Source organism: Entelurus aequoreus, linkage group LG08 (genome assembly GCF_033978785.1).
Source record: "Entelurus aequoreus isolate RoL-2023_Sb linkage group LG08, RoL_Eaeq_v1.1, whole genome shotgun sequence".
Taxonomy (NCBI): Eukaryota; Metazoa; Chordata; class Actinopteri; order Syngnathiformes; family Syngnathidae; genus Entelurus; species Entelurus aequoreus.
The window spans coordinates 46,951,141-46,972,956 of record NC_084738.1 but is presented as its reverse complement, the minus strand read 5'-3'; the positions used below and the strand labels follow the sequence as shown (position 1 = coordinate 46,972,956).

The following is a 21,816-nucleotide window of genomic DNA, read 5'->3' as shown; positions in this document are numbered from 1 at the left end:
CATGAAAATGCAGAGGCAAACATTTCCAGATCAACACTGTATGAAAAAAATAGTCAACAACAAAAGAGATAACGTCCGCAGGAACCTACCACATAGCGAAGGACATACACAATTTGATTTCCTATTAAGCAGCTAATTTTTATTTGACACTTAATGAAATATCTTGTGTGACATCATGCACAAAAGTGCACTTTATTTGTTTTAAACTATTATAGTGGCGTTCTGTACAAAAAGTGCACTTTAATTTAGTGTTGTTTTGATTTGTCATCTTAGAGACATCATGCACAAAAGTGCACTAATAGCTTGTTTTAAAATGACTGACAATTTTGCACTTTCTGTTTTGGAAATGACATGAATGTTTGTGCCACTGCTTAATAACTGTTTAATAAATACAGTGTTGGTCAATTGACTTAGTTGTGATTTCCTTCTCTGCATGAAAGTTTAAAATGAGCATATATTAATGCAGTATGAACTAGAATGTTTTAATGTAGACACATAGAACATAATACCGCTGTGATTATATGTATCAAGTGTTCATTCAAGGCTAAGGCAAAATATTGAGATATATATCGTGTATCGCGATATGGACTAAAAATATCGAGATATAAAAAAAAGGCCATATCGCCCAGCCCTAATTGGTTGGTTGGTTTACTATGATGAGTCACGGTTGGTTACGATTAGGGCAAAACATTACGGACAGGCCAATCACAGACAGGATAGGGCGGGTCATCGAACCAGGAAAGGAAATCACAACCGACATGCACATCCCAAAAGACGGCGAGAGAGTCGGAGAAGAGAAGAGGGAATTTTCAAGCGGGCGATTTATATATTTAAAAAACTAGTGGAAGATGGCACAGGGATTCTCTTCCTTAGATTTTTCTTTTAGCGATGTAGACAACATCCAGGAAACCCACAATGCCTCTACTTGGCCAATGCCTCTACTTGGATAAAACAATGCCCGAAACATTCATTTGAGTTGTTTACCATGTAAGCCCAAATCAAAACTGCTCTCGACATGGAAGACACATTTAAGAACACACATGATTGTGGGAGACATTGATGACTTTTGCTACAGTAAAGCCTGTCTAAATGCTACATTTCATTTTCATTGGTGCTTTAAAACAAGACAGTAGCTGACATTTTGTTCATTATTTCTACTGTTTATATTTTGACATTGAAAAGTTGAATCATTTTGAAACATAAACAACATGACTGCAAGATATTTGTTATTTCATGCTATAAATCACAAATGGCTATTCAGATAAAGGAAGTTAGCTAATAGAATAAACATTGTTTGTACTCTTTATGATTTTTACAGTTTTTTTGCGTGTCAAAAGTTGCTTCTGATTATGACAAATGTGAAGGTTTTAGCCACAATCTAACCTCTCTGATCATGGCTACTAGGCTTTTTGAGTTTCAAAAGTTGGCAGGTATGCTTCTGGCTTGGTTGTGTGGCGGTGGTTTGGATTTAAGCCACTGAACGAAAAGCATGAGAATGTGTTTTGTAGGGAGTGTCAGAAACCCGTGGCTACAAAAAGTTAGAGCACAACGAACCTATTCCACCATCTTCAACAACGACACCCAATACAAGAGTGCATAAAATTTCGTGGCACGAAAGTGGGAGTGCAATCCACGTCCCTAGCACTAAAACAATGTACACTGCAAGCTCCGGTATCACACATAGTGCCTTATGGGAAAACCAGCAAAAGGTGGGAACAGATAACCAGAGCGATCACATATCACATACTGTAGCTAAATATCTAGTCCCCATTTCCACCGTCGACCCCGCCTCATCAAAGTCCGCAACCCCAAGTACCAGTTGCCAAGCCGGGCATATTTCACACGAGAAATGCTGCCAAAAATGTACGCAGAACTGAGGAAAATCATAGGCGCACAATTAAGTAAAGTCACTTACTTTGCGCTGACCACAGACATGTGGTCTAGTAGGATCACAGAACCGTACATGTTAACACACACACACACACACGCATCCATGGAAAATACACACCACACACGTTCCCCAGTCCCCCATCCCACGCCTTCGACGCTTCACCCCACGTGGTAGGATGGAAAACCGAGCCTCTGGTGGCGGCAGCTTCGGGCCTGTATGTGGTAATATGTATATGTGCTTTGCTTGTTATTTTTTCCTGGTCTCTAACTAACAACCCCCAATTGTTTACGTTCTGTCCTACCCTGTAACTGGATGCCTGCTTTTGAACGGGTTTGTACGGAAAATTTAAATTCGTTGTACTTTTTAAGTACACCACACCATTTTGACGATTTGGAGTGCAACATCCTGGTACTGAGTCTAAATGTAAGTATGGAAAGGCACCAATTGAAATACAGCGTATATTTTTGTTTGTTTTCCATTCATCCCACCAACCACTTTCCTTCTTCCAGCCCATACAGTGAGACGTCCAAAGTGTCCAATCCCACGTGAACAATCGACACAGCAATGAAGCTAGGCAAAAATGCGTTCCTTCTACTTGCCCCACCTCCTCTCAGCCATGTTGCCATATGGCCCGATGACGTCACAACAAACAGATAAGTCCACACTTTTGAACCAGCATCTGTGATTGAGCGCTAATTCTAATGCCTCCAAACCAAGATTTCATCGGGAACTTAACGTATTGTACACCTATCTCTTCAGGCTCATCACCTGGAGGCCCCATCCTGATCCGTCACACCTGGTCCGATCCGAGCGAACGAGGTGACGACCTGCCGGAGCCTCAAAGTGCCGCCTCAGCAGCCCACAGCTTCAAAATGGAGGAAGCAGGAGAACAGAGCGGCTATAAGAGCGTAGCGAGGTCACGCAAAATACGTCCATCTGTAGGCGGGCAAATATCGTTGTTGTGGTGACGCTCTGTTCGGGCGCCCAAACATCAGCGACGAGTGCCCACAAGTGACAGACAACAGAGGAAGGAATCTCTGCATGTACAGGAATGGGTGCAGAGTGTAAATATAATGATGTGTGTGTGTGTGCGTGCGTGTGTGTGTATGTAACTGTTGAATCTGCCTGTGCACAAGGACAACCCATCATCATCATCAGTGTAGTAGCATTTTGGGGGGGGACGTGGGGGGCTGCTCTGACTCCTACTTACAGCTGCCCCTCGCCCCGCCCTCATCCAAGCTGCTGATGATCTTCACACTCAGGCTGCTTGCTGCTGCACCAGCTGCTGACGTGTGTGCATGTTGGAATGTGATATGTGCCCTAAAGCTGAAGAAGGGGTGGGGGGGCAGGGGGAGCCCAAGTAAAGCGAACCCCCCCACCACCACCACTGCGGCCGCTGGGGGCACGTATGCGCAACAGCCGGCTGGGACAATGCTAAGATAGGGGGGCTTTCATGTCCCACGTGCGTCACATATCTGGAACTTGCCTGGCAGACGTTGCACGCGCCTCAATGACAGAAGGTCAATAGCACACGCACGCGTGTGAAGGGCAAAGCCGGCGAGACACGCGTGTACTCACAGTGTGCGCCAGGCTCTTCTTCTTCTCGCGCTGCTGGCTCACTCCATCCGTCCATCCCTCCGCCGGACATCCTCTGATCACAGTGGCGGGATCACGTCCTGGGAGCCCAGCCCAAACACGTCATGTCACACCCCCCACCCCCCCCGACTCACACACACATATAGACACACACACACACACACACACACACACACACGCACACACACACACACACACACACACAGACAGACGGAGACAGACGCGCGTCCCTGAAAAGACGCAGACGCTGAGGCAGTGTGCAGCTGTGATCCACACAGCGTGGCTACATGTTGCTGCTGCCGCCTCACTGTCCCTCTCACTCTCTCCGCTTTGCTTAACATTCAGTATGTACGCCCCGTTACCTAGCAACCTCTCTCTACCTCCCTCTCTCTCTCCCCCTCCCCTCTCCACTTTCCTGCTACACGTGTTGAATGCAAACTAACATCCTTTCCTCGCCTCCTTTGCTCCATCCTTTCCTCAAGACCGCCCTGTCAATCCAACGTGAAGACATTCAGATCCAAACTTTACCATGTTCTAAGGGGCGTATCTTGTGAGTCACGTGACATCTTTATCTGGACACGGGAGTCGTCTTGTTCCCGCCTTTCGTCCTCCAGCATCCAGAAGACGCGGACGGTCCCCCGGCCCCGCCTTCGCCCGCCCGCGCCCTCCCACTGAAAGGAAAAGGAAAATAAAAATAGAAAAAGAGGCCAGTCGGCCAGCGCGGAGACAATTAAAGTGAAACTTTAATCATCTTTACGTTTTGGCGGCCATCTTAATTCCCTCAGTGAGGAACGACGCATTATCAAGTATTGTAATGCTGCTTATCAATGAAACGCATCACTAGGGATGGGTACTTTCACATCTCATTTGTATACGCTAGCCTTTAAATAGACTCCCCTTTTAGACCAGTTGATCTGCCGTCTCTTTTTCTGCTCTGCCCCCCTCTCCTGCGTGGAGAGGTTATTAGGTGACCACAGATGACACGCTAGCTGTTCAAAGTCGGGACCCGGGGTGGACCACTCATCTGTGCATCAGTTGGGGACGTCTCTGCGCTGCTGACTTGTCTCCACTTAAGATGATCCCCTGCTGGCCCCACTATGGACTGGACTCTCACACTATTAACTAGATCCACTTGAAATTAATTGATTAACTTGGACCCCGACTTAAACAAGTTGAAAAACGTATTCGGGTGTTACCATTTAGTGGTCAATTGTACGGAATATGTACTGTATTGTGCAATCTACTAATAAAAGTTTCAATCAATCAAACCCCTCAAAGGTTTCTCATTGGGTTGAGTTTTTTTCTTGCCCTGATGTGGGATCTGAGCCGAGGATGTCATAGTGGCTTGTGCAGCCCTTTGAGACACTTGTGATTAAGGGCTATATAAATACACTTTGATTGATTGATCTAAATTGGTACCAATTCCCAGTACCCGGGAATCGATATCGGTACTAAACCGCACCAAGTTTCGGTACTCGTGTGTGTAAATGTGCTGATACATGTAATGATGAATGTGGTTAATGATACATGATTAATAACATAATCGAATTTTTCATGTAACATTTAACAGTGAGCTGATAATGGTAACTGTGCTGTCCAGTTGTGTATCTTGCCAATCAATCAATCAATCAATGTTTACTTATATAGCCCTAAATCACGAGTGTCTCAAAGGGCTGCACAAGCCACAACGACATCCTCGGCTCAGATCCCACATCAGGGCAAGGAAAAACTCAACCCAATGGGACAATGAGAAACCTTGAAGGGGACCGCAGATGTGGGGACCCCCTGGACGACCGGTGCAATGGACGTCGAGTATGAGGGGCCGTTAGGGACATTATTCAGAATTACCTCTTACATACATTACTGAAATGCTCTCACATAAACAACTGAAATCTTTTTCTTTTATACACACTACTGAAACACTCTTATAAACACTACTGAAATGCTCTTACATACACTACTGAAATGCTCTCACATAAACAACTGAAATCTTTTTCTCTCACACACCCTACTGAAACACTCTTATAAACACTACTGAAATACTCTTACATACACTACTGAAACACTCTTATAAACACTACTGAAACACTCTTATAAACACTACTGAAATACTCTTACATACACTACTGAAACACTCTTATAAACACTACTGAAACACTCTTATAAACACTACTGAAATACTCTTACATACACTACTGAAACACTCTTATAAACACTACTGAAACACTCTTATAAACACTACTGAAATACTCTTACATACACTACTGAAACACTCTTACATACACTACTGAAATACTCTTACATACACTACTGAAACACTCTTACATACACTACTGAAACACTCTTATAAACACTACTGAAACACTCTTATAAACACTACTGAAACACTCTTATAAACACTACTGAAACATTCTTACATACACTACTGAAACACTCTTATAAACACTACTGAAACATTCTTACATACACTACTGAAATGTTTTTGTCTCACGCACACACACACACCTGGAATTATTTTTCACTAGTATGTATAAACGAATTTCACCTGTGTGTGTGTGTGCTTTTTACACGTGTGTGTAAGGGACAACAATTTCAGTAGTATGTGTGCAAAGATTTCAGTTATGTGTATGAGTGCATCTTACCATTGTGTATACGAGCATTTTACCACTATGTGTAAGAGCATCTTACTAGTGTGTGTGAGCGATGTTGCATTCCGGTTCCGGTATAATCCCCGCCCCTTTTCAGACAAGTTTTTTTTTTTTTTTTTTAAAGCCAAGTTGTGGACAAAATGTCTGCCGACAAGTAGCTTAACCGAGGCGGGAGCTCCACTTCATAATTTGAGGGCTTCAGCGGAGAATATAATAACACTTTCAATGCAACAAGGGTCGGACTGCCGCCATGGGTCTCCCCCGCAGGACGCGGCACCTGAGCGGCCACACAGCGGTGCCTTTCTCCTCCGCAGCCTGGAGCACTCGTTCCATTGCGAGTTTGCACCGCACACATGCAACGTTTCAGTTCATGGACATCGGGGCAAAAGGAGGAAAAGGTAATTAGACATTATTTATTTCTAAATGATTGTTGAATCACACGAAATGTAAGACAACATGGCATTGTAGTGAGCTACAATGGTAACATGTCGAAATGTGAGTCATGTCGTGTTACGTCAGTAGCTAATCATATACTAATGATAATGGATTGCATTTATTTAGCGCTTATCATCGACTAGATAAGGGGTCCCCAAACTACGGCCCGCGGGCCGGTTACGGCCCTCCAAAGTCCAACATCCGGCCCGCTGGGAAAAAAAATGTTTTTGTATTATTATTTTCAATCTGTCTTTTCTAATCTAATCCATTTTTTGGTGTTCCCTAGCCGCTCAGGCAAATCACATTGTCTACAAATGCATTTCCCTGTATGACTTATATTGTCTTAGCTGTTTTCATGTGATCTGATTATTACATTCTTATTTCAGAGTCACCACACAGCTGCATGACCATTTCAACAAGGACGGAATAAACAACCTCTGGATTCATGGAACTTCTTTGCACACAAATATATTAATTGGAATATTCAATACATTTCTCATAAACATATTAAATATCTTTTTTTTTTCTCTCAAAAAAGGTTCCCTATGCCTTATTATTTATATACTTTTCAATGCTTCTTGTAGTCAGACAATATATATTGTTTGTCTAAAATTATAGTTTAAGTTAATGTGTTAATATTTACACATAGCCCCTAACCTAAATACAATAATCATAAGACAAAAAAATTGTGTATCACAAGCGTTTGGGACAAGTTTGGGGATATTTTGACAAAGTGTGTGTGGTGGTGGTGGCTGGATGACATTACTAGTCAGAACATAAAATAACTTAAAAACATCAACCGTAGAAACATAAATGTTCACAGCACAAACGTATTGCGGTGTTATTCAGTATTTCAGTAGTGTTTATAAGAGTGTTTCAGTAGTGTATGTAAGAGTGTTTCAGTAGTGTATGTAAGAGTATTTCAGTAGTGTTTATAAGAGTGTTTCAGTAGTGTTTATAAGAGTGTTTCAGTAGTGTATGTGAGAGTATTTCAGTAGTGTTTATAAGAGTGTTTCAGTAGTGTTTATAAGAGTGTTTCAGTAGTATATGTAAGAGCATTTCAGTAGTGTTTATAAGAGTGTTTCAGTAGGGTGTGTGAGAGAAAAAGATTTCAGTTGTTTATGTGAGAGCATTTCAGTAGTGTATGTAAGAGCATTTCAGCAGTGTTTATAAGAGTGTTTCAGTAGTGTGTATAAAAGAAAAAGATTTCAGTTGTTTATGTGAGAGCATTTCAGTAATGTATGTAAGAGGTAATTCTGAATAATGTCCCTAACGGCCCCTCATAGTCGAGTGAATCTAGCATAATATTGTGAGAGTCCAGTCCATAGTGGATCTAACATAATAGTGAGAGTCCAGTCCACAGTGGGACCAGCAGGAGACCATCCCGAGCGGAGACAGGTCAGCAGCAGACGTCCCCAACCGATGCACAGACGAGCGGTCCACCCCGGATACCGACTTTGGACCTGTGTGGTAAGTGCGCCGTGTATTTCTTGAATCTCCGGCTCTTAGCCTTGTATGGACTCATTGATCATTTATAAACTGAGTTCGGAGAGGAAGTGACGTCAGAAAGAACGCGCCACAGCCAGCTTCATAACAGACGCTTGTAGAAATCACACATGAATACCTTAAAAGAAGGAAACGCGCGATTGCAGCTATTTCGGATACACCAGATCTCAGACGGCAACATAACAATGTTGAGCGACGGTTTTGGATAAGACCTGGAAGAACGGTAGCCTGGTGGGATATGTTTGTCAATGAGTGTGTTGTGTCAGAGGAATGGCAAGAGTACTTTCGAATGTCCAGGTCAGCTGTGATTCTACTTAGCGAAAAACTTTGTCCATTTGTCGAAGGGGAGACAACTCATCCCGTGGATGAGGTAGTACTACGGAAAACAGCGAATGCATTTGGACTGGCAAAGCAGACTATCAGTTATTGTCCGCCATGTATGTCAAGTGATTACTCAACATCTAGTTTTGTACTCCATAACTATTGTGAAGCCATGAAGTGGTTGCGGCCGTCAAGTACGACCGCCAATTTCAGCCTACAACCACAGTGTCCTGACGAGATATCTAGATCCCTAGATTGATTGTTGTAAAATGCTATGTATCACATTGTTTACTTTCACACGTCCATTAAATATATGATTCATGTATGACGGCTCAGGTGTGATTCACTACAATAGGGCCAGTCTACCAGCTCCTGATGGAGAGGCAAGCAAGGTTTACTGTTAAGAGAAATGTGGCAATAGGCTACATTGAAACACAGGGTAAGGATACACTTCCAGGTCAGAGGTAACTATGACGCGCGCATTTTTTTCGCGCATGCGTACTAGGTCGCATTGCGCCGGCTGACGGAGGGGGTCTTAAACGGTGGCATTGTGTGTGTGTGGACAAGGATAAGGTTAGGTGGGATATACCCTGGATAACCGGCTTAGTGTAGAAGGGGCCTTAATTTCTTACACTTTTGATTCTCATTTGCAAGTGTTATATAGTAGACTTTGCATGCATTTGCAATTCCAAGACAGTAGCAGTGTGTTGTCTAGTCAGGGAGTAGTCTTTGCCATTAAGCTTAAGCTTTTTGATTGATTGAAACTTTTATTAGTAGATTGCACAGTACAGTACATATTCCGTACAATTGACCACTAAATGGTAACACCCGAATAAGTTTTTCAACTTATTTAAGTCGGGATCCACGTAAATCAATTCATGGTAAGCTAGTCTTTGTTGCACCCTAAAAAGTGTTTATACTGTAAATATTGTACTTATCACACACCAGGAAACACACCAGCCTGATTGTAACGCACGTCTAAACTGTAGTTCAAATTTGGAAGTCAAATCGGCATGTAAAATTACTAATGCCAAATCCAATGTAAATTAGCATGAAGCTAGCGCATTTTAAAAAGTGGGCCGTTATTTTACGTCAAAGTGTTTTTTATCAGGCATATTTGCTTTGTTGGCATGGAAAACTGCAACATTTTGTTGAGTCTGCTCTAAATGCAGCTTGAGTGCTTGTTTTCTTGCCAAGTGTTTGAGCCTGTCGAGTCTGCAACCACACGTGACGTGCAACAAAGATATCGAAATATGGCACCATATGATTTTATCTGAATCAATACCCAGTAGTACCCACAGGATTTGATCAGTAACAGTAAAAGTAGAGAATATTTCACGTTACAGTGTCACTCATTGATCGTCGAACACCAGTGGGCGCCAATAGCATTACAGCACTGTTTCATATGTCCTTGTTTGTTTGGTGGTGCGGCGAGGTGATGCTAGTGAAAGTTCTCCCCGGCGTCGTAATGGAGGGAAAGTGTCAGACGAGCTAATGTGAGCGCCATTATTTTCATTTCGGCGCCAGTTTGCTTAATGTTCCTCGCCCTGGCGCTCTCCCGTCTCTGACGTGGCGCCCGGCCCAGCAGCCGCTTCTCGTGACCCGGGGAGACGCTCCTGTGATAACGAGGAACAAATGATGCAGCCGTGCTCGGCGGCGGGGGGGGGGGGGGGGGGGGGGGGGGGGGGACAGCAGGAATACGGCGCGCCCATGACCGGCCCAGAGATCCATTAGTGCGCTGCGAGGAAGACGCGGGTCAGCTCGGTTCTTTTATGGTTCTTATGAGCTCAGCAGGAGGTGCTGCTTGGCTAACATTTACATCTAGATTAGGAAAATTAATTTTTTGGGGAGAGGGACTACAGAACCAATGATAAGACACAAAGTCCAACAATGCATCAAACATCCTGCATGTCAGTCAAAATCAATGTGAGGATTGGTTTGATGGTCCTGGTCATCATGTGGTAATGAAGTTGAGAATATACCTTCTGTTTAGAAAGTTCATCAACGTAGGATTTTCATTGTCACGCGGGTCTGCGTGGCGTCACGCGAAGAGAAAAAGAAAGAAGCGTCCTTTTGCTTCCCAATCTCAGGATGGGCGCGTCTCCATAAATAGCAGCTTTACTAATGAGCTCACTCACCACATCACATCCCACTGAGATCCATACACTTGGGTAAAACAGAATCCATCCTGTTTGGGTCCCACATCAACCTCAAGAAAGTCAATGACTTCACCATAAAAGTGGGTGACATTGTTATCACCAGGAAAGATGAGGTCACCTACCTAGGTTCCATTCTAGAGGCTAACCTTTCCTGTGATAAAATGGCAACCAAGGTAATCAAAAAGGTTAACCAACGAACGACATTTCTCTACAGAATCTCCTCTCTGGTCAACAAATGCACCTTGAGGATTCTGGCGGGAACTCTCGTTCAACCCTTTTTCGATTACGCATGCACCTCCTGGTACCCTAGCACCTCCAAAACCCTCAAATCTAAACTCCAAACATCTCAGAACAAGCTAGTCAGGTTACTGCTAGACCTCCACCCCAGATCCCACCTCACTCCTACCCACTTCTCTAAAGTGGGCAGGCTCAAGGTGGAGGACAGAGTTAAACAACTAGCACTGAGCCTAGTCTATAAAATCCGCTACACCTCCCTGATACCGAAGTACATGTCAAACTACTTCCTTAACGTAAATGACCGCCATAACCACAACACCAGGGGGAGCTCCACTAACCACGTTAAACCCAAATTCCGAACTAACAAAGGTCTTAACTCATTCTCTTTCTATGCCACATCAATGTGGAATGCGCTCCCAACAGGTATAAAAGAAAGGGCATCTCTATCCTCCTTCAAAACCGCAATAAAAGTTCACCTCCAGGCAGCTACAACCCTAAACTAACACCCTCCCCGGATTGCTAACAATCAAATGTAAACAATCAAATGCAGATACTTTTTCTTATGCCTTCTGATCTCTCTCTCTCTCTCTCTCTCTCTCTCTCTCTCTCTCTCTATGTCCACTACTTGATGTCCATATCCTAACCCCCCCTACACACCCCTGATTGTAAATATGTAAATAATTCATTGTGATTATCTTGTGTGATGACTGTATTATGATGATAGTATATATGATAGTATATATCTGTATCATGAATCAATTTAAGTGGACCCCGACTTAAACAAGTTGAAAAACTTATTCGGGTGTTACCATTTAGTGGTCAATTGTGCGGAATATGTACTTCACTGTGCAACCTACTAATAAAAGTCTCAATCAATCAATCAATCAGGCCTCGTCATGTGACCGCCAGCGCCTCCGTCCATCACGACGTGTGACAGTGATGTGTTATATTCCATGTTTGCGAAGGTTTTGACCCTTATGGCGTCAAGATGGCCACCGTGACCACCTGTTGTCAACGGCAGGCATGAATAAACGATACGAATACTCACACTTTGTATTTTGACTGCATAAATGTGTCCCCACTGAGTGACGGACACTTTCCACCCTCCATAGTCGCCATCTTGTCCAAGTAGTCGAAAGTGAGGGACTAACTTGTGACAATGGCAGCAGAGGAAAAGTAGTAAACAGAAGAAGTAAATATTGCGAACATCATTTCTGGTAAGAGCTTTAAAACAGAGAAGAGCCAGCATGTTCCTTAAAGTCCAAAGTCTAAAAGTGAAGTGAAGTGAGAAACCCTTTTAAGCTACATTTACAACAGTGTGGGTGGCACTATAGGAGCAAGGTGGGTGAAGTGTCTTGCCCAAGGACACAACGGCAGTGACTAGGATGGCGGAAGCTGGATTCGTACCAGAAACCCTCAAGTGTCTGGCCGGCCTTGCTACCATCTGAGCCAAGGACAAACACAACCTCTCACAAAAATAAATAAATATTGGAAAATGCTGGTAATATCAAACTTTATCTACTTCCTGTCAGTGAACCTGCCTTCCTGCCGCTAGTGGCAGCCATGATGATTGACAACCAGCGTCCAGCGAGACGCCACATTTTGGCCAAGGTGTATTGAAGGTGGTGAATTAAACATGAGGCACACTTGCACTTTTGCACGCCGCCAGGCAGAGTGGAGAAACAACGCTGGCGTTGATTAGCACCTGATGAGTGACAACAGGAGAGGAGTGTGTAAGTGTGTGTGTGTGTGTGTGTGTGTGTGTGTGTGTGTGTGTGTGTGGGTGTGTGTGTGTGTGTGTGTGTGTGGGTGGGTGGTGGTATGGGCAAAGGAGGAAATCAAGTCCAGAAAGAAATTCAGCAAGTCCATAAAGCAGTGGAGTGTAAAGTGCAGCCCTAGAGCCATGTTCAGCTCGCAGCTTGTTTTTAATGGCCGTTAGCACATGAGATCTTCTGAACGGGGTTTCATGCTGCCTATTTCATTACCGATCGTCCATGAGTGAGATCGGACAATTTTTCAGGTGAGTATTATTGGCAGTGTAAACAATGTCAACACAATATTTAAACAAGTTCCTTATTCTCTTTTATTGCATATTATTGTTTGATCAAAACAAAGTCAATAGTACACAATAACTAAACGAAAGAAAAACACACTACTACTTATTTAAATCATTTGGCTTTTGCCCTCAAAAGTCCTCCTTTGTCCAAGAACTTATTTTCTGAGTTTGTCAACATTAACAAAAAAATGAGTTTATTGAGCTAATTACACTAGTATCAATCATATACTGATAATGCCCTTAGTATCGATGTCACAAAAACACTTGTCTATGGATATTCTCATTCATCCAGGCCATTGTAATCTGAGGGCATTTAATCGATCGCAACTGGACTGTTTGGTTGGTCTTAGAAGACGTTTCACCTCTCATCCAAGTGGGCTTCATCAGTTCATGATCATAGACTTAGATTGGTCGGATCTAGCCATAGGATTAAATTGTTCTGAGAAAAACAACTGTTGAGATGCAAGCAAGCAATCCTAGTGTCAATGCCAATGACAGTAGTTGAAATTTAAAGTCCCTGCATTAGCATTGATATACTAGTTGGTAGAACGATCGCTGTGGATCAACCACTAACCGGCCAAAATAGTCGGAATCCCACACGTTAGCATTCTATTCAGTTGTAAACAAATGGCACAAAAGAGCATCTGTGACCAGAATGTTTCTAACTCCTGTTATCGGTTGAAGGCTAAATTGCAGAGTCGTTTAGAAAAGGTTGAAAGGACAGTGTTGTATGCGCATACTTGCCAATACCGGGAGGTGGGGGGTGGGGGTCGGGGTGGGGCGTGGTTAATAGGGGAGTATATTTACAGCTAGCATTCACCAACTCAAGTATTTCATATATATATATATATATATATATATATATATATATATATATATATATATATATATATATATACATATATATATATATATATATATATATATATATATATATATATATATATATATATTGTGGTACCTGATTCTCACCAAGACACAGAATTGGTTTTGCAGCAAGCCGAAAAGGGCATTTATTGCACAAGTCTTTTTAGGAAGGGCAGGGTGTGGAAGTAGCAAACTTAAAGTGTCCATTAATAAACATAAATATCTCCCATCTGGGGCTCTCAGTCCTTCACACAGCACTCTTCTTTAAAAGGTCAAAGGTCATTGCCTATCAAACCAGAGAAAACATAATATCAGAAAACATTTCCCTAATAATGCCATTAATTGGGAAATAGTGGAGGTCTCACTTACCGCCTGATGCACCTGCCTTGACACAGAGGAGAGCCAGACCGGAATGAGGCAGAGTTAAGAACAGTTTGTATCTGGGCCACACCTGGCCGCGCAGCTGGTGGCACTTTAGGCTGATTGAGCAGGTACAGGGGAATGTACCGCCCCTCGATGATGCGGCCAAGGCTGGGGCGTTGTCTTCTGTGTTCCACTCTGCCTCCATTCCCTGGCTCCTCCCCTGTGAGGTGCCTACCTGTCAGGCGGTGCTTGAGTGAGACTCCACATATCCCCCCCCCCCTAAGCTCGCCGGTCGGTCCGGGAGCTTCTTTGTCCTCTTCATAGAGCCGGGACATGGCGTCTGCATGCGGGATCGCCTTCCCAGGCCGATATTCCACGGTGAAGTGGTAATTCTGTAGTTCCAGGAACCAGCGTGTGACGCGATCGTTTCGATCCTTATTTGTGGACATCCACTTCAAGGGGGCGTGGTCTGTTACCAAGGTGAAGGTCCTACCCCATAGGTAGTAGCGGAGGTGGTGTATTGCCCATTTGACTGCCAGGCACTCCTTTTCCACTGTGGCATAGTTCCGCTCATGGCTATGGAGCTTCAGACTGATAAATGTCACTGGGTGCTCCTCTCCTTCCACGAGCTGGGCGAGCACGGCTCCAATGCACATGCCTGAGGCATCAGTGTGGAGGATGAATGGCTGACTGAAGTCGGGGGCTTTCAACACCAGTTCTTCACATAGGGCTTTCTTCAACATCTGGAAGGCCGTCTCGGCCTCAGCCGTCCAGATGACATGATGGGGCAGTTTGTTCCGTGTTAGTTCATACAGCGGTGTTGCAATTGTAGAGAAATTGTTAATAAACTTTTGATATGATACCAGGCCAATAAATGATTTTACTTGCTTTTTCGTCAAGGGCGAGGCCATTCCCTGATGCGCTCCACTTTGCGGGCCTGGGGTTTCACGCAGCCTCTTCCTATGGTGTAGCCCAGATAATCAGTCTCAGTCAGACCCACTCGGCACTTCTTAGCGTTGACCGTCAGTCCGGCACGTCTAAGGGCTCCTAGAACCGCGTCAAGATGCTGGAGATGGAGAGACCAGCTGGTGCTGTGAATCACAATATCGTCCAGGTAGGCGGCTGCGTATTCTTGGTGGGGTCGTAGAATTCTGTCCATCATCCTCTGGAATGTTGCTGGGGCCCCGTGGACCCCGAACGGCAAGACGGTATATTGGAATAGCCCCTCTGGTGTGGAGAAAGCCGTTTTAGGTTTCGCCCTTTCCGTCAATGGCACCTGCCAGTAGCCCTTGGTCAGGTCCAGGGTGCTGACGAAACAAGCAGGGCCGAGCCGCTCTATCAGTTCATCTACTCTGGGCATGGGATAAGCATCATACAGTGAAATCTCATTCAATTTGCGAAAGTCATTACAAAATCTCAGGGACCCGTCTGGTTTTGGCACAATAACAATCGGGCTGGACCATGGACTATGGGATTCCTCTATCACTCCCAGGTCTAACATTTTCTTTACTTCTTCTTTTATAGCCGCCCATCTGGCTTCTGGGATTCGGTAGGGTCTTTGTCTTATCACCTTTCTGGGTTTGGTCTCAATGTCATGTTTGATCGCCTGGGTCATTCCTGGCAGTTCCGAGAGGCGGTCCTGGTTCCGTCCCAGAAGTTCCTTCACCTCCTGCTTTTGGGACGGGGAGAGGTCCTCTCCTATAGGTACCGGGGGGATTGGTCTGGGGAGAGTGTGCAGTTAAAAACGCAGTAGCTGGCAACGGCTCTGCCGCATGCCATTTTTTCAGAATATTTACATGGTAAATTTGGTGACCTTTCCGCCGGCCTGGCTGGTTTACCTTGTAGTTGACGGGGCCCATTCGCTCAATTACCTCGTAAGGCCTCTGCCATCTGGCCAAGAACTTGCACTCGCTGGATGGAACTAATACCAGCACTTTTTCCCCAACTTGGAACTCTCGGAGTGTGGCACCTCTGTTATATGTTTTTGCCTGTTCTCTTTGGGCTTTTTCCATATGTTCTCTTACCATGGGCCAGCTTTTGCGAGCCCGGGCTTGTAGTTGTGCGACATGGTCAATCACACTGCGGTGTGGCGAGGGTTAGTTCTCCCAGGTCTCTTTCGCAATGTCCAGCACGCCTCGGGGACGTCGGCCATAGACTAGCTCAAAGGGGGAGAAGCCAGTGGACGCCTGGGGCACCTCTCTGATGGCAAAGAGGACATATGGAATGAGGTGATCCCAGTCTTTCCCGTCTTCGTCGGCTACTTTTTTTAGCATCTTCGTCAACGTACAGTTGAAACGTTCCACCAGGCCATCCGTCTGAGGATGATGTATAGAGGTTCGTATGCGTTTCACTTTCAGCCATTTGTACAGCATGGTTAACACTTGTGACATAAAATGTGCCCTGGTCCGTTAAAATCTCATCGGCAATTCCCACTCGGCTAAACATCATAAACAGTTCATGTGCTATCGCTTTGGCTGAGGCTGTGCGTAATGGTACAGCCTCAGGATATCGGGTGGCATAGTCAAGTATTACCAGTATGTAGCGATGTCCTCTGGCTGACTTTGGGAGGGATCCAACGATGTCCATTGCCAGACGTGAGAACGGGGTGCTGATGATGGGGAGCGGGACCAAGGGGTTTCGATAGGTGGGTCTCGGTGCATTCTTTTAGCATTCGGGACAGCTCTTGCAAAAGTCTTCTATGGCTCGTTTCACACCGGGCCAATAGAAGCGGGTTATTATGCGGTCATACGTCTTTTGTACACCTAGGTGAGCTCCCAGCTGATGAGTGTGGGCGAGATAAAGCACTCGGGAGATATGAGACTTAGGCACCAGCAGTTGCTCAATTATGTCCCCGCCCTTAGTTAGCACCCCTCTATACAAAAGGCCATTTTTTATCATAAAATACGGTGAATTAAGTGCACTCACCCCTTCACATTTCTGTCCGTCAATTTCCACGACTTGCTGTCGGGCCCAGCTGAGGTTCTGGTCATTCCACTGGGCAGTGGCAAACTCGCCCGTTTTAGGGTTGCTGCTCTCTTCTGGCATGGGGAACTCCACAAAGGGGTCCCCTTCCTCTTCTGCCTTCTCCTCCTTCCTGCTCTCCTGTCGCTCCTCTTCAGCAGAGCTGTCACTCAGTGGGGCCTCTGACGACAGCCTAAACGCAGGGCAGGCCGCAAGCGGTCTCATACCTTTTTGTCCATTGTTGTGGCGACGACGCTGCCGTGGAATGGCACCTGGGATGTAGCTCGGGGTCCAGTAACGGTCAAAGAGTACACAGTCGGACCCAATAAGTAGTGGAACAGGCAGGTTTGGTACCACTCCAGCTGGTACCAGTGCCTCACTTCGGGGTGTCTGAATGTGTATGTGGCTCACCGGATACTGGCGGACATCTCCATGTACACATGTCACTGGAACGGTGTCTTCGCTGAGGGGTCCGGCCAAGTCAGCGTGTACCAAGGTCACAGCGCTCCCACTGTCCAGCATCAGTCCCTCCGATCTTTACTGGAAGGCTGGCATGTTGTTGTCGTCCACTTCCCGTGTGGAGGCATGGTTTGCCTGCATCTGAGCTAGGGGCCGTGGCCATGGAGACATCACGGTCGCGTTCAGGGCATGCCCAAGACATGTGGTCCGGGTGTCCACACACGTAACACTTCCTCTGTGGGGGTAGACTGGGCCTCTCAGGGGCCGCGTCCCACGGTCGGGGTACGGACGGCGCTGGCGGTGGCGCTCTTCGGCGGTCGCGGCCTAGCCTCTCTTCCCCGGTGGCTCTAGCCGTTTCCATCCGAGTGGCTCTCAGCATTTCCATGCTCACTTGGTGGTTCTCCAATAAGGCCACCAACTGTTCCACAGTTGGAGGGCTTACTTGTGCGGCATATTTTCGTGCATCAGGCGGCAAGGCTCAGATACAGCGGTCAATCACCAGACGGTCTATGGAGGGGGGGTTGCCTTCGCTTGTTAGCCAGCGGTGTGTTATGCGGAGCAGTGCGGCTACCTGCGGTCTCGGCGGCTGGGTGGGCTGGAAGGTCCAGTTGTGATAACGTTGGGCCCTGGTAGGCAGACTGCACCCTTGGCTGGCAAGAATGGCTTTCTTTAGTCTTTTGAAGTCTTGAGCATCCACCAATGTCAGGTCGCTACACACACGTTGGGCTTCTCCAGTGAGGAAAGGTGCCAGTATGGATCCCCATTCCCCTACTGGCCACTTCTCCCGGGCCGCAGTGCGCTCGAACAATTCTAAATAGGCTTCCACATCATCCTCACCTAACCTCACATAATTTAGTTAGGACCTCAGCGGGTGCCCGTGTAATAGCCACATCTTTAGCAATTTTTGTTACTAACTCTTGTACTGCATTTTGAAGTTCAGCTTGGCTTTTTAACAAAGCACTCAGTGCTTCTGCGTGTGCCATCATGAGAGCTTGGCGTGAATCAGAATACCTGCATTCTCCACCATATGTGGTACCTGACTCTCACCAAGACACAGAATTGGTTTTGCAGCAAGCCGAAAAGGGCATTTATTGCACAAGTCTTTTTAGGAAGGGCAGGGTGTGGAAGTAGCAAACTTAAAGTGTCCATTAATAAACATAAATATCTCCCATCTGGGGCTCTCAGTCCTTCACACAGCACTCTTCTTTAAAAGGTCAAAGGTCATTGCCTATCAAACCAGAGAAAACATAATATCAGAAAACATTTCCCTAATAATGTAATTAATTGGGAAATAGTGGATGTCTCACTTACCGCCTGATGCACCTGCCTTGACACAGAGGAGAGCCAGACCGGAATGAGGCAGAGTTAAGAACAGTTTGTATCTGGGCCACACCTGGCCGCGCAGCTGGTGGCACTTCAGGCTGATTGAGCAGGTACAGGGGAATGTACCGCCCCTCGATGATGCGGCCAAGTCTGGGGCGTTGTCTTCTGTGTTCCACTCTGCCTCCATTCCCTGGCTCCTCCCCTGTGAGGTGCCTACCTGTCAGGCGGTGCTTGAGTGACACTCCACAATATATATATATATATATATATATATATATATATATATATATATATATATATATATATATATATATATATATATATATATATATATGTATGAAATACTTGACTTTCAGTGAATTCTAGCTATATATATATATATATATATATGTATATATATTTATTTTATTATACATATAAATTAAATAAATAATTGAATTTCAGTGTTCCGGGGGCTATCCAGTAGATAGCAGTATTGTCCTGTTTAACTTCTCCTCCGTTCATGACTCGGCCACCGTGTTCAATGGAGAAGTCTGTTTTACAAAATGTACAGGCAACATAATTACATACCCCTTCCCCTTCCAACTGTCCTGGATGAACTGAAATTCTTGTTTCCATTCCTTTTGGAACTTGCAAGCGTATTTCTTCATCTTGCTCATCGACGGCGTCGCCATGTCTGTAACTTCCTTGTTCTTCTGCTTCGTCTCCTTGTTGTGTGCGCAGTTGTGCACTCTACTCTCTAAAAGCCGTAGATGTTATGACGTCATTGGGCAGGCAAGCTGTTTATATTGTGGGAAAGGGGACGTGAGAACAGGCTGTCCCCACTCAGGTCCGCATTGAGCTGGAGGGGGCGTGGCCTCCAGCTCCGGCTGAATACCGGGAGTTTGTCGGGAGAAAATTTCTTCCGGGAGGTTATCGGGAGAGGCGCTGAATACCGGGAGTCTCCCGCTAAAAACGGGAGGGTTGGCAAGTATGTGTATGCGGGACACAGGTGGTGTTGCAGACCACCTCCTCTGTTCAGGGATGGTTTTTCAACCTAATCATAGATGGCTTCTCTCACTCCGGTTTCATACCATCCATCCTCCCTGTCCAGAATGTGTACATTTTTGTTCTCGAAAGAGTGCTCTTTCTCCCTGAGGTGCAAATAGACAGCTGAGTCTTGGTATGAAGAGTTCACCCGTCTATGCTGTGCCATACGTCGGTCGTTTTGTTTCTCCAATATATGAATCAGTGCAATCATCGTTACACTGGATAGCATACATAACATATAGATAGCATATGGATGAGTGTGGGGTGTCCAACCTTTAGGATGCACTAGTCACTGTCTCCGGGTGTTCCCTGGTTTGAAGTGTACCGGGATGTTGCATTGGTTATAGGACTGGGCGATATGACCTTTTATTAATTAGGCCATGTCATGATACCCGATATACACTACCGTTCAAAAGTTTGGGGTCACCCAAACAATTTTGTGGAATAGCCTTCATTTCTAAGAACAAGAATAGACTGTCGAGTTTCAGATGAAAGTTCTCTTTTTCTGGCCATTTTGAGCGTTTAATTGACCCCACAAATGTGATGCTCCAGAAACTCAATCTGCTCAGAGGAAGGTCAGTTTTGTAGCTTCTGTAACGAGCTAAACTGTTTTAAGATGTGTGAACATGATTGCACAAGGGTTTTCTAATCATCAATTAGCCTTCTGAGCCAATGAGCAAACACATTGTACCATTAAAACACTGGAGTGATAGTTGCTGGAAATGGGCCTCTATACACCTATGTAGATATTGCACCAAAAACCAGACATGTGCAGCTAGAATAGTAATTTACCACATTAGCAATGTATAGAGTGTATTTCTTTAAAGTTAAGACTAGTTTAAAGTTATCTTCATTGAAAAAGTACAGTGCTTTTCCTTAAAAAATAAGGACTTTTCAATGTGACCCCAAACTTTTGAACGGTAGTGTATATCTCGATATTTTGCCTTAGCCTTGAATGAACACTTGATGCATATAATCACACCAGTATGATGATTCTGTGTCTACATTAAAACATTCTTGTTCATACTGCATTAATATATGCAAATTTTAAACTTCCATGCAGAGAGGGAAATCACAACTAAGTCAATTTACCAAAACTGTATTTAATAAACAGTTATTATGCAGTGGCACAAACATTCATGTCATTTCAAAACAGAAAGTGCAAGATTGTCAGAGACATTTTAAAACAAGCTATTAGTGCACTTTTGTGCATGATGTCACTAAGATGACTTATCAAAACAAAACTAAATTAAAGGCCTACTGAAATGCGATTTTCTTATTCAAACGGGGATAGCAGGTCCATTCTATGTGTCATACTTGATCATTTCGCGATATTGCCATATTTTTGCTGAAAGGATTTAGTAGAGAACATCGACGATAAAGTTCGCAACTTTTGGTCGCTGATAAAAAAGCCTTGCCTGTACCGGAAGTATCGTGACGTCACAGGTTGTGGAGCTCCTCACATCTGCACATTGTTTACAATCATGGCCACCAGCAGCGAGAGCGATTCGGACGGAGAAAGCGACGATTTCCCCATTAATTTGAGCGAGGATGAAAGATTTGTGGATGAGGAAAGTGAGAGTGAAGGACTAGAGGGCAGTGGAAGCGATTCAGATAGGGAAGATGCTGTGAGAGGCGGGTGGGACCTGATATTCAGCTGGGAATGACTAAAACAGTAAATAAACACAAGACATATATATATACTCTATTAGCCACAACACAACCAGGCTTGAATTTACCGTAATTTCCGGAATATAAGCCGCTACTTTTTCCCCTCGGTCTGGTCCCTGCGGCTTATACAACGGTGCGGCTTATTTACGGCCTGTTCTTCTCCGACACCGACGAAGAGGATTTCGGTGGTTTTAGTACGCAGGAGGAAGACGATGACACAATGATTAAAGACTGACTTTTCATATGCCGGTAGGCTGGTTATTTTGATAACGTACAGGCGAGCACTTTGTATTA

At 44.9% G+C, this 21,816-nt stretch overlaps 1 protein-coding gene across 2 annotated transcripts in view; it reads right to left on the bottom strand.

The window, feature by feature from the left end:
- grin2da (glutamate receptor, ionotropic, N-methyl D-aspartate 2D, a) overlaps positions 1-21,816 on the bottom strand; it is a 416,525-nt gene that overhangs the window by 337,375 nt on the left and 57,334 nt on the right. The window contains exon 1 of one of the 2 annotated variants that reach the window (XM_062056653.1): positions 3,470-3,596. The exons of the other annotated variant lie outside the window; for it this stretch is intronic. The gene's annotated coding sequence lies outside the window, so the exon portion shown is untranslated. Of the gene's footprint in view, positions 1-3,469; positions 3,597-21,816 lie in introns of those variants that run through there. 2 annotated transcript variants of the gene reach the window in all.